Below are 16638 nucleotides of genomic sequence, written 5' to 3'. Positions count from 1 at the left end.
CTGCTCTGTGTGTGGGAAGGGATTCACTCAGTCATCCCACCTGCTGACACATCAAAGGGCTCACACTGGGGAGAAGCCATTCACCTGCTCTGGATGTGGACAGGGATTCACTGAATCATTCAGCCAGATAATGAGCAATAAAAGCTGGCCCAACACCACCCAGATTTTCGCTGCTTCATAATCTCTCTTCCTTTGCAGCCAATCACAGTCCATTTCTTCCTGCCTCTGTGTTTATTGTTGACCTGCTGCACTTGTAACTTTTCCAGCTCTGACGTGAAAGGACAAAGGTCGCTTAACTCTTTGAGGCAGAGCTCTTTTCTATGAAATTGTGATTCAGCTTCGTTGAACGGTTCGGTGGACAACAATAAATCATAATTCCCTGACCGAGAATCGAACCCGGGCCGCAGCGGTGAGAGCGCCGAATATAAACCACTAGACCACCAGGGAAACTGACAAGTAGAATTTTAACACGGCTGACATTATATCAGCTCTCACGTGAAACTACAAATGTCACTTAACTGATTCTAGCAGAGCAATTTTCTGTGAAACTGCAATACAGCTTCGTTGAACAGTTTTGTGGACAATAACAATTCATCATTCCCTGACCGGGAATTGAACCCGGGCCACGGTGGTGAAAGCACCAAATCCTAACCACTAGACCACCAGGGAAATTGACGAGCAAAAGTTAAACCGCCTGACACTATATCGTTCACCTTTTATATTCATGTCCGAGTTTTCATTAGAAATATACAAAATTACATGTTTAGAATGAACACAAGGGACATCTTCAGCAAATCACAACACCGATTGTCGTTTGCTCGAACATGAAATCGACAGTGAGACGAAACAGCCCAACAAGCTGCTCATGTGTCACTTCCAACTGACAAAACCCACCAACCTTCTCACTTTGGCTCCTGTGAAAATTACAACGCTACATCCGGTGGACATTATCAGTAATTAGCAATAACTCATTTCAATTGTTAAAAACATTGTTTTTCGCAATTACGTTTTGATCAAAATTTGAAAAGTTCCCAATTTTGGTTGATCTTTTACCGAAGTGAAACTCTCTCGTTTGCTGAACACACACAAACTCCCCTGTTTCATACTGTGCAGAACATTAAAACGTACTCATCTGTAACTATGAGTCAAAGCTTCCTCGTTCCAATTTGTTGTTAAACATTAGCACAATACGTCATCTCACAGCCTTGTGAAATTTACACTTCCACAAGTTTTGAATGAGATAAAGTCTTGCCCGGCTCCACAGTGGGTGAGTGAGGGGCAAGCAGCAGAATTTTACCCAAACTCTCCATTCACTCGCTGCCAGCAGAAGGTGGAGACTGCAGGTTCAATCAGCGGGTTACTGCCCATCCCGGGGACACTCTAACCAGGGCAAACCTCCCAATACACCAAGCACAGGCTCACAAACATGCAGGTTGCTTGTATTCAGCTCACTTAACCTCCCAGCAACATTGCCACAATTCCTCAGTGAGTGGCACTACCTTTGAGCTTCTTCTGTTTTATTCAGTTCCTGTGACCTCAATGGACTGAATAATTTCAGTTAGAAGTTTTCTTGTCATCACACCCAAGATTTGGAACCAGATCTGGGAGATAACTTTGTTTGTGTGAGCAATAAAAGCTGGCTCAACACCGGCCAGATTTCTGCTGCTTCATAATCTCTCTTCGTTTGCAGCCAATCACGGCCCATTTCTTCCTGCCTCTGTGTTTATTGTTGACCTGTGCACTTGTAACTTTGCCAGCTCTCACGTGAAACAACAAATGTCAATTACCTGATTCTTGCAGAGCTCCTTTCTGTGAAACTGCGATACAGCTTTGTTGAACAGTTTTGTGGACAACAATAATTTATCATTCCCTGACCGGGAATCGAACCCGGGCCACGGCAGTGAAAGCGCCGAATCCTAACCACTAGACCACCAGGGAAACTGACACACAAAAGTTATACTGCCTGACACTATATCATTCACCTTTTATATTCATGTCCGAGTTTTAATTAGAAATATACAAACTTCCATGTTTAGAATGAACATAAGAGAAATCTTCAGCCAATCAGGACACCGATTGCCGTTTGCTGGAACATGAAATCGACAGTGAGACGAAACAGCCCAACAAGCTGCTCATGTGTCACTTCCAATTTACAAAACCCACCAACCTTCTCACTGTGGCTCCTGTGAAACTTACAACGCAACATCCGGCGGACATTATCAGTAATTAGTTAGAACTCATTTCAATTGTTAAATACATTGTTTTTCGCAATTACGTTTTGATCAAAATTTGAATAGTTCCCAATTTTTGTTGATCTTTTACCGAAGTGAAAATATCACGTTTGCTGAACACACACAAACTCCCTGTTTCATACTGTGCAGAACATTAAAACGTACTCATCTGTAACTATGAGGCAAAGCTTCCTCGTTCCAATTTGTTGTTAAACATTAGCTCAATACGTCATCTCACAGCCTTGTGAAATTTACACTTCCACAAGTTTTGAATGAGATAAAGTCTTGCCCGGCTCCACAGTGGGTGAGTGAGGGGCAAGCAGCAGGATTTTACCCAAACTCTCCATTCACTCGCTGCCAGCACAAGGTGGAGACTGCAGGTTCAATCAGCGGGTTACTGCCCATCCCGGGGACACTCTAACCAGGGCAAACCTCCCAATACACCGAGCACAGGCTCACAAACATGCAGGTTGCTTGTATTCAGCTCACTTAACCTCCCAGCAACATTGCCACAATTCCTCAGTGAGTGGCACTACCTTTGAGCTTCTTCTGTTTTATTCAGCTCCTGTGACCTCAATGGACTGAATAATTTCAGTTAGAAGTTTTCTTGTCATCACACCCAAGATTTGGAACCAGATCTGGGAGATAACTTTGTTTGTGTGAGCAAGAAAAGCTGGCTCAACACCGGCCAGATTTCTGCTGCTTCATAATCTCTCTTCGTTTGCAGCCAATCACGGCCCATTTCTTCCTGCCTCTGTGTTTATTGTTGACCTGTGCACTTGTAACTTTGCCAGCTCACACGCGAAACAACAAATGTCAATTACCTGATTCTTGCAGAGCTCCTGTCTGTGAAACTGCGATACAGCTTCATTGAACAGTTTTGTGGACAACAATAATTTATCATTCCCTGACCGGGAATCGAACCCGGGCCACGGCGGAGAGAGCGCCGAATCCTAACCACTAGACCACCAGGGAAACTGACACACAAAAGTTATACTGCCTGACACTATATCATTCACCTTTTATATTCATGTCCGAGTTTTCATTAGAAATATACAAACTTCCATGTTTAGAATGAACATAAGAGAAATCTTCAGCCAATCAGGACACCGATTGCCGTTTGCTGGAACATGAAATCGACAGTGAGACGAAACAGCCCAACAAGCTGCTCATGTGTCACTTCCAACTTACAAAACCCACCAACCTTCTCACTGTGGCTCCTGTGAAACTTACAACGCAACATCCGGCGGACATTATCAGTAATTAGTTAGAACTCATTTCAATTGTTAAATACATTGTTTTTCGCAATTACGTTTTGATCAAAATTTGAATAGTTCCCAATTTTTGTTGATCTTTTACCGAAGTGAAACTATCACGTTTGCTGAACACACACAAACTCCCCTGTTTCATACTGTGCAGAACATTAAAACGTACTCATCTGTAACTATGAGTCAAAGCTTCCTCGTTCCAATTTGTTGTTAAACATTAGCACAATACGTCATCTCACAGCCTTGTGAAATTTACACTTCCACAAGTTTTGAATGAGATAAAGTCTTGCCCGGCTCCACAGTGGGTGAGTGAGGGGCAAGCAGCAGGATTTTACCCAAACTCTCCATTCACTCGCTGCCAGCAGAACGCGGAGACTGCAGGTTCAATCAGCGGGTTACTGCCCATCCCGGGGACACTCTAACCAGGGCAAACCTCCCAATACACCAAGCACAGGCTCACAAACATGCAGGTAGCTTATATTCAGCTCACTTAACCTCCCAGCAACATTTCCACAATTCCTCAGTGAGTGGCACTACCTTTGAGCTTCTTCTGTTTTATTCAGCTCCTGTGACCTCAATGGACTGAATAATTTCAGTTAGAAGTTTTCTTGTCATCACACCCAAGATCTGGAACCAGATCTGGGAGATAACTTTGTTTGTGTGAGCAATAAAAGCTGGCTCAACACCAGCCAGATTTCTGCTGCTTCATAATCTCTCTTCGTTTGCAGCCAATCACGGCCCATTTCTTCCTGCCTCTGTGTTTATTGTTGACCTGTGCACTTGTAACTTTGCCAGCTCTCACGCGAAACAACAAATGTCAATTACCTGATTCTTGCAGAGCTCCTTTCTGTGAAACTGCGATACAGCATCGTTGAACAGTTTTGTGGACAACAATAATTTATCATTCCCTGACTGGGAATCGAACCCGGGCCACGGCAGTGAAAGCGCCGAATCCTAACCACTAGACCACCAGGGAAACTGACAAGCAAAAGTTAAACCACCTGACAGTATATCATTCACCTTTAATTTTCATGTCCATGTTTTCATTCGAAATATACAAAATTACATGTTCAGAATGAACACAAGTGACATCTTCAGCCAATCACAACACCGATTGCCGTTTGCTGGAACATGAAATCGACAGTGAGACGAAACAGCCCAACAAGCTGCTCATGTGTCACTTCCAATTTACAAAACCCACCAACCTTCTCACTGTGGCTCCTGTGAAACTTACAACGCAACATCCGGCGGACATTATCAGTAATTAGTAAGAACTCATTTCAATTGTTAAATACATTGTTTTTCGCAATTACGTTTTGATCAAAATTTGAATAGTTCCCAATTTTTGTTGATCTTTTACCGAAGTGAAACTATCATGTTTGCTGAACATACACAAACTCCCCTGTTTCATACTGTGCAGAACATTAAAACGTACTCATCTGTAACGATGAGGCCAAGCTTCCTCGTTCCAATTTGTTGTTGAACATTAGCACAATACTTCATCTCACAGCTTGTGACATTTACGCTTCCAGGAGGTTGGAATGAGATTAATTCTTGCCCGGCTCCACAGTGGGTGAGTGAGATGGCAAGCAGCAGGATTTTACCCAAACTCTCCATTCACTCGCTGCCAGCAGAACGCGGAGACTGCAGCTTCAATCTGCTGGTTACTGCCCATCCCGGGGACACTCCATCCAGGAGCAAACCTCCCAATACACCGAGCACAGGCTCAGAAACATGCAGGTAGCTTATATTCAGCTCACTTAACCTCCCAGCAACATTTCCACAATTCTTCAGTGAGTGGCACTACCTTTGAGCTTCTTCTGTTTTATTCAGCTCCTGTGACCTCAATGGACGTTTGCTGAACATACACAAACTCCCCTGTTTCATACTGGGCAGGAACATTAAAACGTACTCATCTGTAACTATGAGGCAAAGCTTCCTCGTTCCGATTTGTTGTTAAACATTAGCACAATACGTCATCTCACAGCCTTGTGACATTTACACTTCCACAAGTTTTGAATGAGATTATTCCTTGCACGGCTCCATGGAGCATGGCTGAGGAGTGAGAGGGGACACCCCTCCCCCTCCCCAGCACTGCGAGCTGACCACACCCCCAGGCAACAAGCATGAGGGGCCACAGTAAGCACACAGCCGCTGGGGAAAAAAACAATAAGATGATAGCAAACATACAATTCCTCACCAGTTACACAGAGACTAACATCAGTTCAAAAGAAAAACATCAGCACCCTGCATTGCCCCCAAACAAGGAGCAGCCACAAACACAGGTCACCCTGCTGGAGCGGCTGTTGCTTCAGGATGCGGAAGGGGAGGGAAGAATTTGGGATATATATACAAGTGGCTGGGGGAGCAGAGAGGCGAGTGGGTGGTGAAGATCAAGGAGAAATGGGAAGCAGAGTTGGGAGGGGAGATCAATTGGGGAGAATGGAATGAGGCACTGCGTAGGATAAACGGGACCCCCCTCTTGTGCAAGGTTGAGCCTGAACAGTTTAAGGTGGTGCACAGGGTGCATATGACTCAGGCGAGAATGAGTGGCTTCTTCCAGGGGGTAGCAGATCAGTGTGAGAGGTGTGGGTGGGGGCCAGCGAATTACGTGTACATGTTTTGGGGTTGCAAAAAATTGGGAAGCTTCTGGGCAGGAGAGTTCGCGGTCTTAGCCAAGATTGTGGCGGAGGAGGTGGACCGGGACCCTTTGGTGGCAATATTTAGGGTTTCATGCAGAGGTGGAAAGTCGATGTTGTGGCGTTCGCCTCTCTGATTGCACGGCAGCAAATTTTGCTGAAGTGGTGGTCGGCATGGCCATTGGGGATGGCGGCTTGGTTGTAACCTGTATGACTTCCTGTGGTTAGAAAATATAAAGTATGAGTTAAGGGGCTCTTCAGCGGGCTTTGAGGAAAGGTGGGGGATGTTTGTGACCATGTGTGAGGGGCTGTTTGTCGTGGGGGCACAATGGGGGAGTTGGGGGGAAATCTGTACACATTGTATAGTTGATTGCTGGGAAGTATGTTTCCCGGGCTGTTTAATTGCTGTAACCTGCATTGATCCATGTTTGTAATAAAATATATTAAAAACAAACAAACACAGGAGTCACCAGTAGGTTATGAGATACCCTGATAAGACCTCTGAATTACACAGTCAATTGGGCCCCTGCCTTGCCTCTCCCACAGTACCAAACCTGGTCTCCCGACCCCGTCTAGTTCAAAGACTGCAAGATTGAGCTCTCCTCCACCTTCAGCCCGGCAGCATGCCAACCAAAATCCACCCCTTCCAGCAGGCTACTGCTGCCCTTCATCAAACCGGTAGCAGGAATGTACAACCTTGGATAAGTTCTGGCTGCAAAGTTAGAAAAAGGCAGTCACCATACAAAACACCAGGTCTGGAAACAGAGTTACAGCCAAAACAACAGAAACTCAGAGAAACACAACCTGCAGACAAGTTTTACATCTTGAATTGTTCAATAATTCTTCCGTATACATAAAACAAAATACAAAACACCAACATAAAACAGTAAATAGGTAAAATACCGCAAAATCAGTCATTTCACCATTGCAAAGAAACAGACGAAACTTGGTCCATGAACAGTCCGCATACCACAATAACCGTAAATCACCAAGAGACAGCACCGTGCCATTCTACAGGCTTCAATACACTACAATACACGACAGTGTAGTTGTACAAATGGATAACTGGAGCATCACAGTGACATGAGGAAACCAATTACAGAATAAACAAATACATAGTGAACAGGGCCCTCACATTCGGTATCCCTCGCACTCGGCATGATGTTGGTCTGCCACAATCAGTGTGTACTCGCCCTCAGTATGGCTTTGCGCTCGATGTGCGCTCGTGCCCGGTATGGCTTCGTGCTCAGTGTGCCCTCACGTTCGGTGTACATTTGCCTTCGCATTGGTGTGCACTCGCACTCGCAATCCTCCCTCTTGCATTCCTCCTGCTTTTCCCCCAATTCTCCTTCCCTGAAGGTGCTGACTCTGGGGTACAGTTTCACTCTCACCTATTGCTCTCCCCAATGTCACCCAGTGCCTAAATGTTTCCACCTGAAGTTTAAAAAAAATTTGCTAAGGGGGGGCGGGGGTCACAATCAAATCCAGTGACTGCCGACATGTACTTTGTATCAGGGTGGGGTGAGTGCGCTCCCCACCCAACTTTTCATCCCAATCCCATGGTTTGGTGACTGGTCCCCGGCTGAGTAATGGCGTCCGTAGCTCCCAGGCTCCCCCGCGCTTGTGAAACCGCTCTAACCGCCGCGCGGGCGGGCGGCCCGGGACTGTGCATGTCCCTAGGTGGGGGTAGATTGGGGGGGGGGGGGGGGGGGAAGATGAGAACATGCGGGAAAGAGCCCGCCCCCTGACCTCCCTGCTGAGATGTTGACCAATAAAAAAAGTTTGAGAACGGGAGGTAGTCTGGTTCTCCAGCCAATCAGAGCGCGGGCTTTGTGTGAGTGATAACTTCCTCCTGTTTTCAACCTCTGTGAGTAAAACACTTTATTTTCTTCCCTTTCCATTTATTGTCTCATTCTGACCTCAACTGAAGGGAATGGAAGTGAGTCCAGGGAGGGTGCAGACTCTGGAAAGCTTGGCCCAGGTCTCTCTCTCTCTCTCTTAAAGACATTGACATCCTTTGGTCCCTCAGCTTGACACATGAAAAAATGAAATGGAAATCGCTTATTGTCACAAGTAGGCTTCAAATGAAGTTACTGTAATGTCACCACATTCCAGCACCTGTTCGGGGAGGCTGGTACAGGAATTGAACCATGCAGCTGGCCTGCCTTGGTCTGCTTTCAAAGCCAGCGATTTAGCCCTGTGCTAAATCTGCCCCACATTTATTTGTCTGGCTAAAAGGATGGTCTCTTTCCTAATGTTCACAGATAAGGGGCTGGATTCCCCTGGAGATGGCTGACATTTAAGGGGACAGTAAGTTAATATGGGTGAGATATGCCCAGTGTTGTTATATGGTACAGATTAGATGTATTATTTTTGGTTCTGTAATAAGGTATATTAACTAATATTTCTAGTCTTGTAATATAATACTAAAGCTACGTACATATTTCCAGACATAGAGCCATTATGGCACAGAACAAATCAATTTAATAGCTTGTCCATTCCGACTCTGTACAGCTAAACAACCAGTCCCTGTTCCCCTGAAAGTTTATTTCCTTCATGTACCCATTTAATTTCATTTTAAAATTCTTAATCATCTCTGCTACCACCAACTTCAGAGGCAGGAGGTTCGAGAGCTCTTCCTCCAAAATAAAGTTCTTCCTTGAAGCAACCCCATGCAGTCTTAAACCCCCCCTCCCCCCCACCACCCCCTCCACCGCCCCTCCACCGCGCCCCCCACCACCGCCACGCCCCCCCACCACCACCACACAAACATCTCTAAATATCTAATCAAATCATACAGTTCTGTACATTACCCAAAATTTTAGTCCAGTAATATAGACATATCATAGAATCATAGAATTTACAGTGCAGAAGGAGGCCATTCAGCCCATCGAGTCTGCACCAGTCCTTGGAAAGAGCACCCTACCCAAGCCCACACCTCCACCCTCCCTGTAACCCAGTAACCCCACCCAACCTTTTTGAACACTAAGGGCAATTTAGCATGGCCAATCCACCTAACCTGCACTTCTTTGGACTGTGGTAGGAAACCGGAGCACCTGGAGGAAACCTACGCAGACACGGGAAGAACGTGCAGACTCCGCATAGACAGTGACCCAAGCTCGGAATCGAACCTGGGACCCTGGAGCTGTGAAGCAACTGTGCTAACCACTATGCTATCATAGCTGCAGAAAGACTTTCAGGAGAATTGTGAGGGTGAATATTAGATACAGCAGTGTGAGAATGGAGGGTGAGTGTGTGGGATGGAGATTTGCAGTTTTTGAGGAATGAAAGAGGACTGAATATTCCAGAGAAACTAGAATTGTCTGTTCTTAATTTCTATACTGTGCTGACAGTGATGACTTTTGTAAACTCATTTTACAGGACATCAGAAAGTGAGGATTTGCAGACAGAAATCTCAAATTAAATCTCAGATGAAGATCTGACAGTCACTTGATTCATCAGGACATGATTATCATCGGCCTTTCAATCAAGAAGGAAAAATAATTTTACTGTTCTATCTTCTTCAAAAGGCTTTAAACATCAGTCTGAGCTGAAAAATCTACCAAGACCCAGGCATCTGAGTGAGAGTGTTCCAGTTCACTGACTGTGGAAAGAGCTTTAACCAGTTACACAGCCTGAAAACACATCGCACCATTCACAGCAGGGAGAAACCGTACTCACGTTCAGTGTGGATAACTCAGCTGATCATCGAACCTGGAGAGCCACCATGAAGAAACCGTGGAAATGTGGGGACTGTGGGAAGGGATTCTGCTCCCCATCGGTGCTGGAAACACATCGACGTGTTCATACTGGGGAGAGAACATTCATTTGGGCAGCACGGTAGCATGGTGGTTAGCATAAATGCTTCACAGCTTCAGGGTCCCAGGTTCGGTTCCCGGCTGGGTCACTGTCTGTGCGGAGTCTGCACGTCCTCCCCGTGTGTGCGTGGGTTTCCTACGGGTGCTCCAGTTTCCTCCCACAGTCCAAAGATGTGCAGGTTAGGTGGATTGGCCATGCTAAATTGCCCGTAGTGTCCTAAAAAATAAGGTTAGGGGGGGTTTGTTGGGTTACGGGTGTAGGGTGGATACATGGGTTTGAGTAGGGTGATCATTGCTCGGCACAACATCGAGGGCCGAAGGGCCTGTTCTATGTTCTATCTGTTCTGAGTGTGGTTAGGGATTCAGTCATTCACCCCAACTGCTGACACACCAGCGAGTTCACTCTGGGGAGAGACCGTTCACCTGCTCTGTGAGGGAAGAGATTCTCTCAATTAACCAACCTGCTGACACACCAGAGAGTTCACTCTGGGGAAAGGCTGTTCACCTGCAGTGTGTGTGGGAGGGGATACACTTAGCCATCCATCCTGCTGAGACATCAGTGAGTTCATACAGGTGAGAAGCCATTGACCTGCCCTCTGTGTGGTAAGGGATTCAGTCATTCATCCCAACTGCTGAGATACCAGCGAGTTCACACTGGGGAGAGACCATTCAGCTGCTCTCTGCACACAGAGGTTTAGAACATGATCTACACTGAAATGAAAATCACTTATTGTCACTGTAGTTACTGTGAAAAGCCCCTAGTCGCCACATTCCGGCGCCTGTTCAGGAGGCTGGTACGGGAATTGAACTGTGCTGCTGGCCTGCCTTGGTCTGCTTTAAAAGCCAGTGATTTAGCCAGTGTGCTGAACCGAGTTCACACCGGAGAGATGCCATTCACCTGCTCTCAGTGTGGAAAGGGATTCACTCAGTTATCCAGCCTGCTGAGACACCAACGAGTTCTCAAGTCATTGAAGGAGTTGGATTCTGCTACAGTTGCTGCTGTTAATCACATCCAGGACTGAACCATGTTCATTCTGACACTTGGTGAAGTGGGAGGGTCGGAGGGTTTCTTTCTGCTGGACTGGCCGGTCTCAAGACTTTGCTTCCAGTGGGCTGTTGCTCTTTGAGCCTGGGAGAGCACATTTCCACTGAAATGATCCACAAAGGCTGAGGAAGGACATTTATTTTATCCTTGACAGTAAATAGTGTTCCGCCACCACAGACAAATTTAACATAGATACAGAAAGAACTGGAAAAATTGAGCAGGTCCGGCAGCATCTGTGGAAAGAGAAGGAGAGGGCATGAAATGAAATGAATGAAATGAAAATCGCTTATTGTCACGAGTAGGCTTCAAAATGAAGTTACTCTGAAAAGCCCCTAGTCGCCACATTCCGGCGCCTGTTGGGGGAGGCTGTTACAGGAATCGAACCGTGCTGCTGGCCTGCTTGGTCTGTTTTCAAAGCCAGTGATTTAGCCCTGTGCTAAACAGCCCCTGTTTCAAAGTGTTATTTGTGGCAGGTTTGTTGTGAATTTCTCCCTGACTCTGTCGGCAAGTTCTCCGCCGCAATTTAACCACATTTTGTCACTTTTCTGGGCCCTGGGGAATTCTCCCCGGTCAAGCCCACACTGAGAATCATCTTCATCACTGGGGAGCTGAAGTCGCCGGCCAGACCGGCTTCTCACAGATCGGCCCACCGTTTGGAAAGGGTGCCCCAATTTCTATAAGTCAGCTTGAGGCTCCCCCACCCACGAGCAATCTCACTCCCCACACACATGGCGTTATCCCACAACTCCCCATGGGCTATGGGGTCACTGATGACCCCCCCTTTCTCAGGGCTTCCCATGTCTGTGTGGACCAGTACTGAACGGCACCTGGCTGGGGTTTCCCTGGTGAGGCTGGTAGCTGCCAGGAGCCGATAGATCCTGGGTTTTAAACCCAGTTAAGTGTTCGAGGCTCAATCCCACCCATTGTGGGTGAGATCCTGATCGTGACGCCGTGCGAGACCGGGTTAGATCTAATGAGGTGTATAACCTGCCTGGAAGCCTGGGGGAAGCTACATCTACCGGCTGCACGGTGCTCCTGTTCGGGCGCAACACAGCTGGTAGATCGTACCCAGAGTTTTTTTTTTCAAATATATTTATTCAAATTTTCAACGATTTTCAACCAAACACTCCAAACAGAAAAAGAGGTAAAGCACAAAACAAGCAAAAATTATACATGGTATTTCCAACAAAATACAATAACCACCAGTTAACAAATAAAGACACCAGCAAGGAAAACGCTCCACTCTAACCTAAACAAAAGCCCCCCCCCCCCCCCCCCCCGGATGCAGCTGCTGTTGACCTACACCAAACGTTCCGCTAGAAAGTCTAGGAACGGTTGCCACCGTCTGAAGAACCCCTGAACAGACCGTCGCAAGGCAAACTTTATCCTTTCCAGCTTGATGAACCCTGCCATATCATTAATCCAAGCTTCCAAGCTTGGGGGCTTCGCATCCCTCCACATTAGTAGGATCCTCCGCCGGGCTACCAGGGACACAAAGGCCAGAACACTGGCCTCTTTCGGCTCCTGCACTCCCGGCTCGTCCCATACTCCGAATAATGCTATTCCCCAGCTCGGCTTGACCCGGGTGTTCACCACTTTGGACATAGTCCTCGCAAAGCCCCTCCAGAACACCTCCAGGGCCGGGCACGTCCAGAACGTATGGGTGTGATTTGCTGGGCTCCCCGAGCACCTCACACACCTGTCCTCCACCCCAAAAAACCTACTCATCCTCGCCCCCGTCATATGCACCCTATGAACAACTTTGAACTGTATTAGGCTGAGCCTGGCACAAGAGGAGGACGAATTAACCCGACTCAGGGCATCAGCCCACAGATCCTCATCCAGCTCCTCCCCGAGCTCCTCCTCCCACTTGCCCTTTAATTCCTCCACCGAGGCCTCCTCCACTTCCTGAAGTTCCTTATAGGTCGCTGAGACCTTGCCTTCTCCAACCCATACGCCCGAAATCACCCTGTCCTGAATCCTTCGTGCTGGGAGCAGCGGAAGTACCCTCACCTGCTGGCTCACAAACGCCCTCACTTGCATGTACCTAAAGCATTCCCGGGAAGTAACCCAAATTTCTCCTCTAGCGCCCCTAGGCTGCACAAAGGCCCATCGATGAATAGGTCCCCCATTTTAAAAATCCCTGCCCGATGCCAGCTCAGAAATCCCCCATCCATCCTACCCGGGACAAACCTGTGGTTCCCTCATATCGGGGACCAGACCGAGGCCCTCACCTTGCCCCTATGTCGCCTCCACTGCTCCCTGATCTTCAGAGATGCCACCACCACCGGACTCGTGGTGTACCTTGCCGGCTGGAGCGGCAACGGTGCAGTCACCAGTGCCCCCAGACTCGTACCCACACAAGACGCCACCTCTAGCCTCTTCCACACCGCCCTCTCCCCCTCCATCACCCACTTACGGATCATCCCCAAATCAGCTGCCCAATAATAGCCACATAGATTCGGCAGCGTCAGCCCCCCTCTGTCTCTGCTACGCCCCAAAAACGCCCCTTCACCCTCGGAGTCTTATTCGCCCATACGAATCCCATGATGCTCCTGCTTACCCATTTAGAAAAAGCCTTGGGGATTAGGATGGGCAGGCACTGGAAAACAAACAGGAGCCTCGGGAGGACCGTCATCTTGACCGACTGCACCCTACCCGCCAGGGAGAGTGGCAACAAATCCCATCTCTTGAAATCCTCCTCCATCTGTTCCACCAACCATGTCAAATTGAGCTTATGCTGGATCCCCCAGCTTCTAGCTACCTGGATCCCCAGCTATCGAAAGCTCCTCGTTCGGTTCCAACTTCGATCTCCTCTGCAGACACAACAGCAGCTGAGGTATTTTGACCGTTGACACATTGTGCCTGATCTCCACCGGTGATAATTTCTTCAATTTCGACAGTATTCACTTCATCAATTTTTGCGACAGAAACGGAGCGAACTGCTCCGTGTATTTTACCATTTGCCCAACAATATATAATCCACGTAGTCACAATCATTGTTCTGAGTGTCTGGATATAATGTTCACTCTTAGCAATCGTTTTCTGTCTGAGCAATTGGCAGGTAGAACACCAAATCAATGGGAAAGATTCTGTCAACAGCGAGTTAAACTGGGTAACTATGGAAACGGGTGATGCGGGATGACGTAAACAAACATGGTGGGTACCGTGACAACACGGAACTCTGTCACAATAGCATCATACCCGACAGTGTGATGTCACAGGGACCACAATTCCCCAATTTAGAGAATCAAGTCAGGAAGCAAAGAACAAGGGGCAGAATTCTCTGTTTGAGAGGCTAAGTGTAGACACCAGGACTGAATGGGAGGTGTTCCCCGGTCCTGATGGGGGCGTAACTGCCGGAGCCATTTAGGACATGCTAATGTGGCAGCACTCACACCACGTGGCACTAGTGCAATTCCAAAGCAGGTCCCGAGATTCACGGATACAAAGCTCGAGCTTTTACTGGATGGCATGGAGGAGAGGTGGGGCATGCTGTTCCCTGAGGTGGGAAGGAGGTTGTCATCCACAGATGTCAACCGGGCCTGGGCTGAGGTGGCAGAGGCCATGATCGGATCATGGTCAGTAACTCGGGACTGAGTGGTCAGTGTCTATCTATATTTTCCAGCTATGGACACAGTGGGTGGGATTTTCTGCTCCCCCCGCGGGTGTTTTGCGGTGGCAGAGGCAGCCCACCATTGGCCTTCCAATCCCTTCCAATGTTAATTATGTACAGCATACTGTTAGTCGAGATCACTGGTACAGGAAATAATTGACTGTTACAGCTTTTAAAGACTGTAGTTAGTATTTAAGGGGATTTCCTATCTCTTGGCGGGATTAGAACTAGACATACCTCATCACAATGCAGAGCACCTTCATTGTCTGATGATGAATTAGAGGTGTTTTTGTAAAAAGATCGTCAAGGAGGGTTCTCTATTTTGGGACTGTAAAAACCCTCCCACAAGAGGTAATGGACAAAGCAGCATATGGTTGCTGAGGAAGAAAGAGTTTGTTGGATGTGAAAAACACCTGGAATGCAACATCAGACAATAAGGTTCTCTGCATTGTGATGAGGGATGTCTTGCGATATAGTTCCAAGTCAGGATGGTGTGTGGCTTGGAGGGGAACTTGCAGGCAGTGGTGCCCCCATGCATTTACTGCCCTTTTCCTTCCAAGTGGCAGAGGTTGGGGGTTTGGAAGGTGCTCTTTAAGGAACCTGGCCGAGTTGCTGCCAGTGCTAATCGCTGTGCCTCCCCTGTCTTAAGATACTGAGAGAAGGTAGTGTAAGTAATTGAGGATCCCAATTAAATTAATCAAATGGTCAAATTGACCAATTGTCATGTGACAACAGGCCCAACTCTGACGTGAGGTAATGGTCACTTTGGGGATAAAAGTAGAGGTTCCGAAGGTCTTCCTTGCTGGCCAAGTACTGAAGATTCCCAAGGTCGAGTTCCAAGGAAATTACTGTCAAAAAAGTAGCCAGACTCCCGAGGCTGAATTCCACAAGAATTATTGTCAAAGAAGGAGCCAGAAAGGGTTACGCTTCTACAGACTGATCACCCACATGAAGTTGTAAATAGTCAATGTCTTAAAGTTGATCAGTAAACCTTTTTTATTTAATAAACTTATTTTTAAATTTACCATCGAGAGAATTCTGCCTTTGCCTTAATTGGTTAAAGTCTTGTCTGAACCAAAGTGAATTTATTAAATGGTAAGTTGGGATGGCTGAAATCTATTAAGTTCCAGATAACAAAATCAGATAACATAAATCTTCAATTTAAAAACTTGCATTTCTGTAGCGCCTTTCACAACCACAGGACATCCCAAAGTACTTTACAGCCAATAAAGTACTTTTGAACTGTAGTCACTGTTGAATGTAGGAAATGAAGCAGCCAATTTACACACAGCAAGATCCCACACCCAGCAATGTGATAATGAGCAGATGATCTGTTTTTAGTGATGTTTTACAATGTAGTCACCTGTAACAGCCTCCCCGAACAGGCGCCGGAATGTGGCGACTAGGAACTTTTCACAGTAACTTCATTTGAAGCCTACCTGTGACAATAAGCGATTTTCATTTTCATTTCATTTTCAAAAAGAGCAGTCATTCCATGTAGAATAGCTGGAGTCAGCCACTTGATCAGAATTGGCTGTTAGACTTTACCTCATTAACAACTTTGTGCAATTAATAATTTGTACTGTACGTAAGCTCAGTGATGAAATGTCTTCAGTGGTATGTCTCTTTAAGTGTTGAATGCTGTAATGTTGATTTAAGAATAAATAAAAACTGGTGTTAAGGTCAGGAAGGGGCCAGAGTACCAGCTATTCAGCTATTCCAGGACACCCTGTTTCGATACAAGTTCACAGTTAGAAGGGCATAAAAATGTCCACTTCTAGCAAATCTCCCTTAACCCCCTCTGTTCCAAGGTGAACAACCCCAGCCTGACATTGACAATAAAGAATAAACAAACAATATGTTAATACCTGGGATCAGATGGGAATGTGTGATTGTCCTGGACAGAAAAGGAATTGGAAAACGCACCTTGAGTGCAGTTAACTGGAATGTATGAATCTGGTGTCCACCTATATTCCAGTGAGATTCAGGGAAGTGTAGATGAGATGAATAAGTTGCCTTTT

At 46.7% G+C, this 16638-nt stretch overlaps 1 protein-coding gene and 4 non-coding genes across 5 annotated transcripts in view; all 5 read right to left on the bottom strand.

The window, feature by feature from the left end:
- LOC119952160 (gastrula zinc finger protein XlCGF26.1-like) overlaps positions 1–16638 on the bottom strand; it is a 94513-nt gene that overhangs the window by 55825 nt on the left and 22050 nt on the right. The window lies entirely within an intron of this gene.
- Positions 598–669, bottom strand: trnae-uuc. The gene has a single exon. It is a non-coding gene; the product is annotated as a tRNA-Glu (tRNA).
- Positions 1867–1938, bottom strand: trnae-uuc. Its single transcript has one exon. It is a non-coding gene; the product is annotated as a tRNA-Glu (tRNA).
- trnae-cuc lies at positions 3135–3206 on the bottom strand. The gene has a single exon. It is a non-coding gene; the product is annotated as a tRNA-Glu (tRNA).
- Positions 4404–4475, bottom strand: trnae-uuc. Its single transcript has one exon. It is a non-coding gene; the product is annotated as a tRNA-Glu (tRNA).

The sequence above is a fragment of the Scyliorhinus canicula genome, chromosome 17 (assembly GCF_902713615.1).
Source record: "Scyliorhinus canicula chromosome 17, sScyCan1.1, whole genome shotgun sequence".
NCBI classification, from domain to species: Eukaryota; Metazoa; Chordata; class Chondrichthyes; order Carcharhiniformes; family Scyliorhinidae; genus Scyliorhinus; species Scyliorhinus canicula.
Note: the sequence above shows the minus strand (reverse complement) of the source record. Positions and strands in the feature narration are given on the sequence as shown.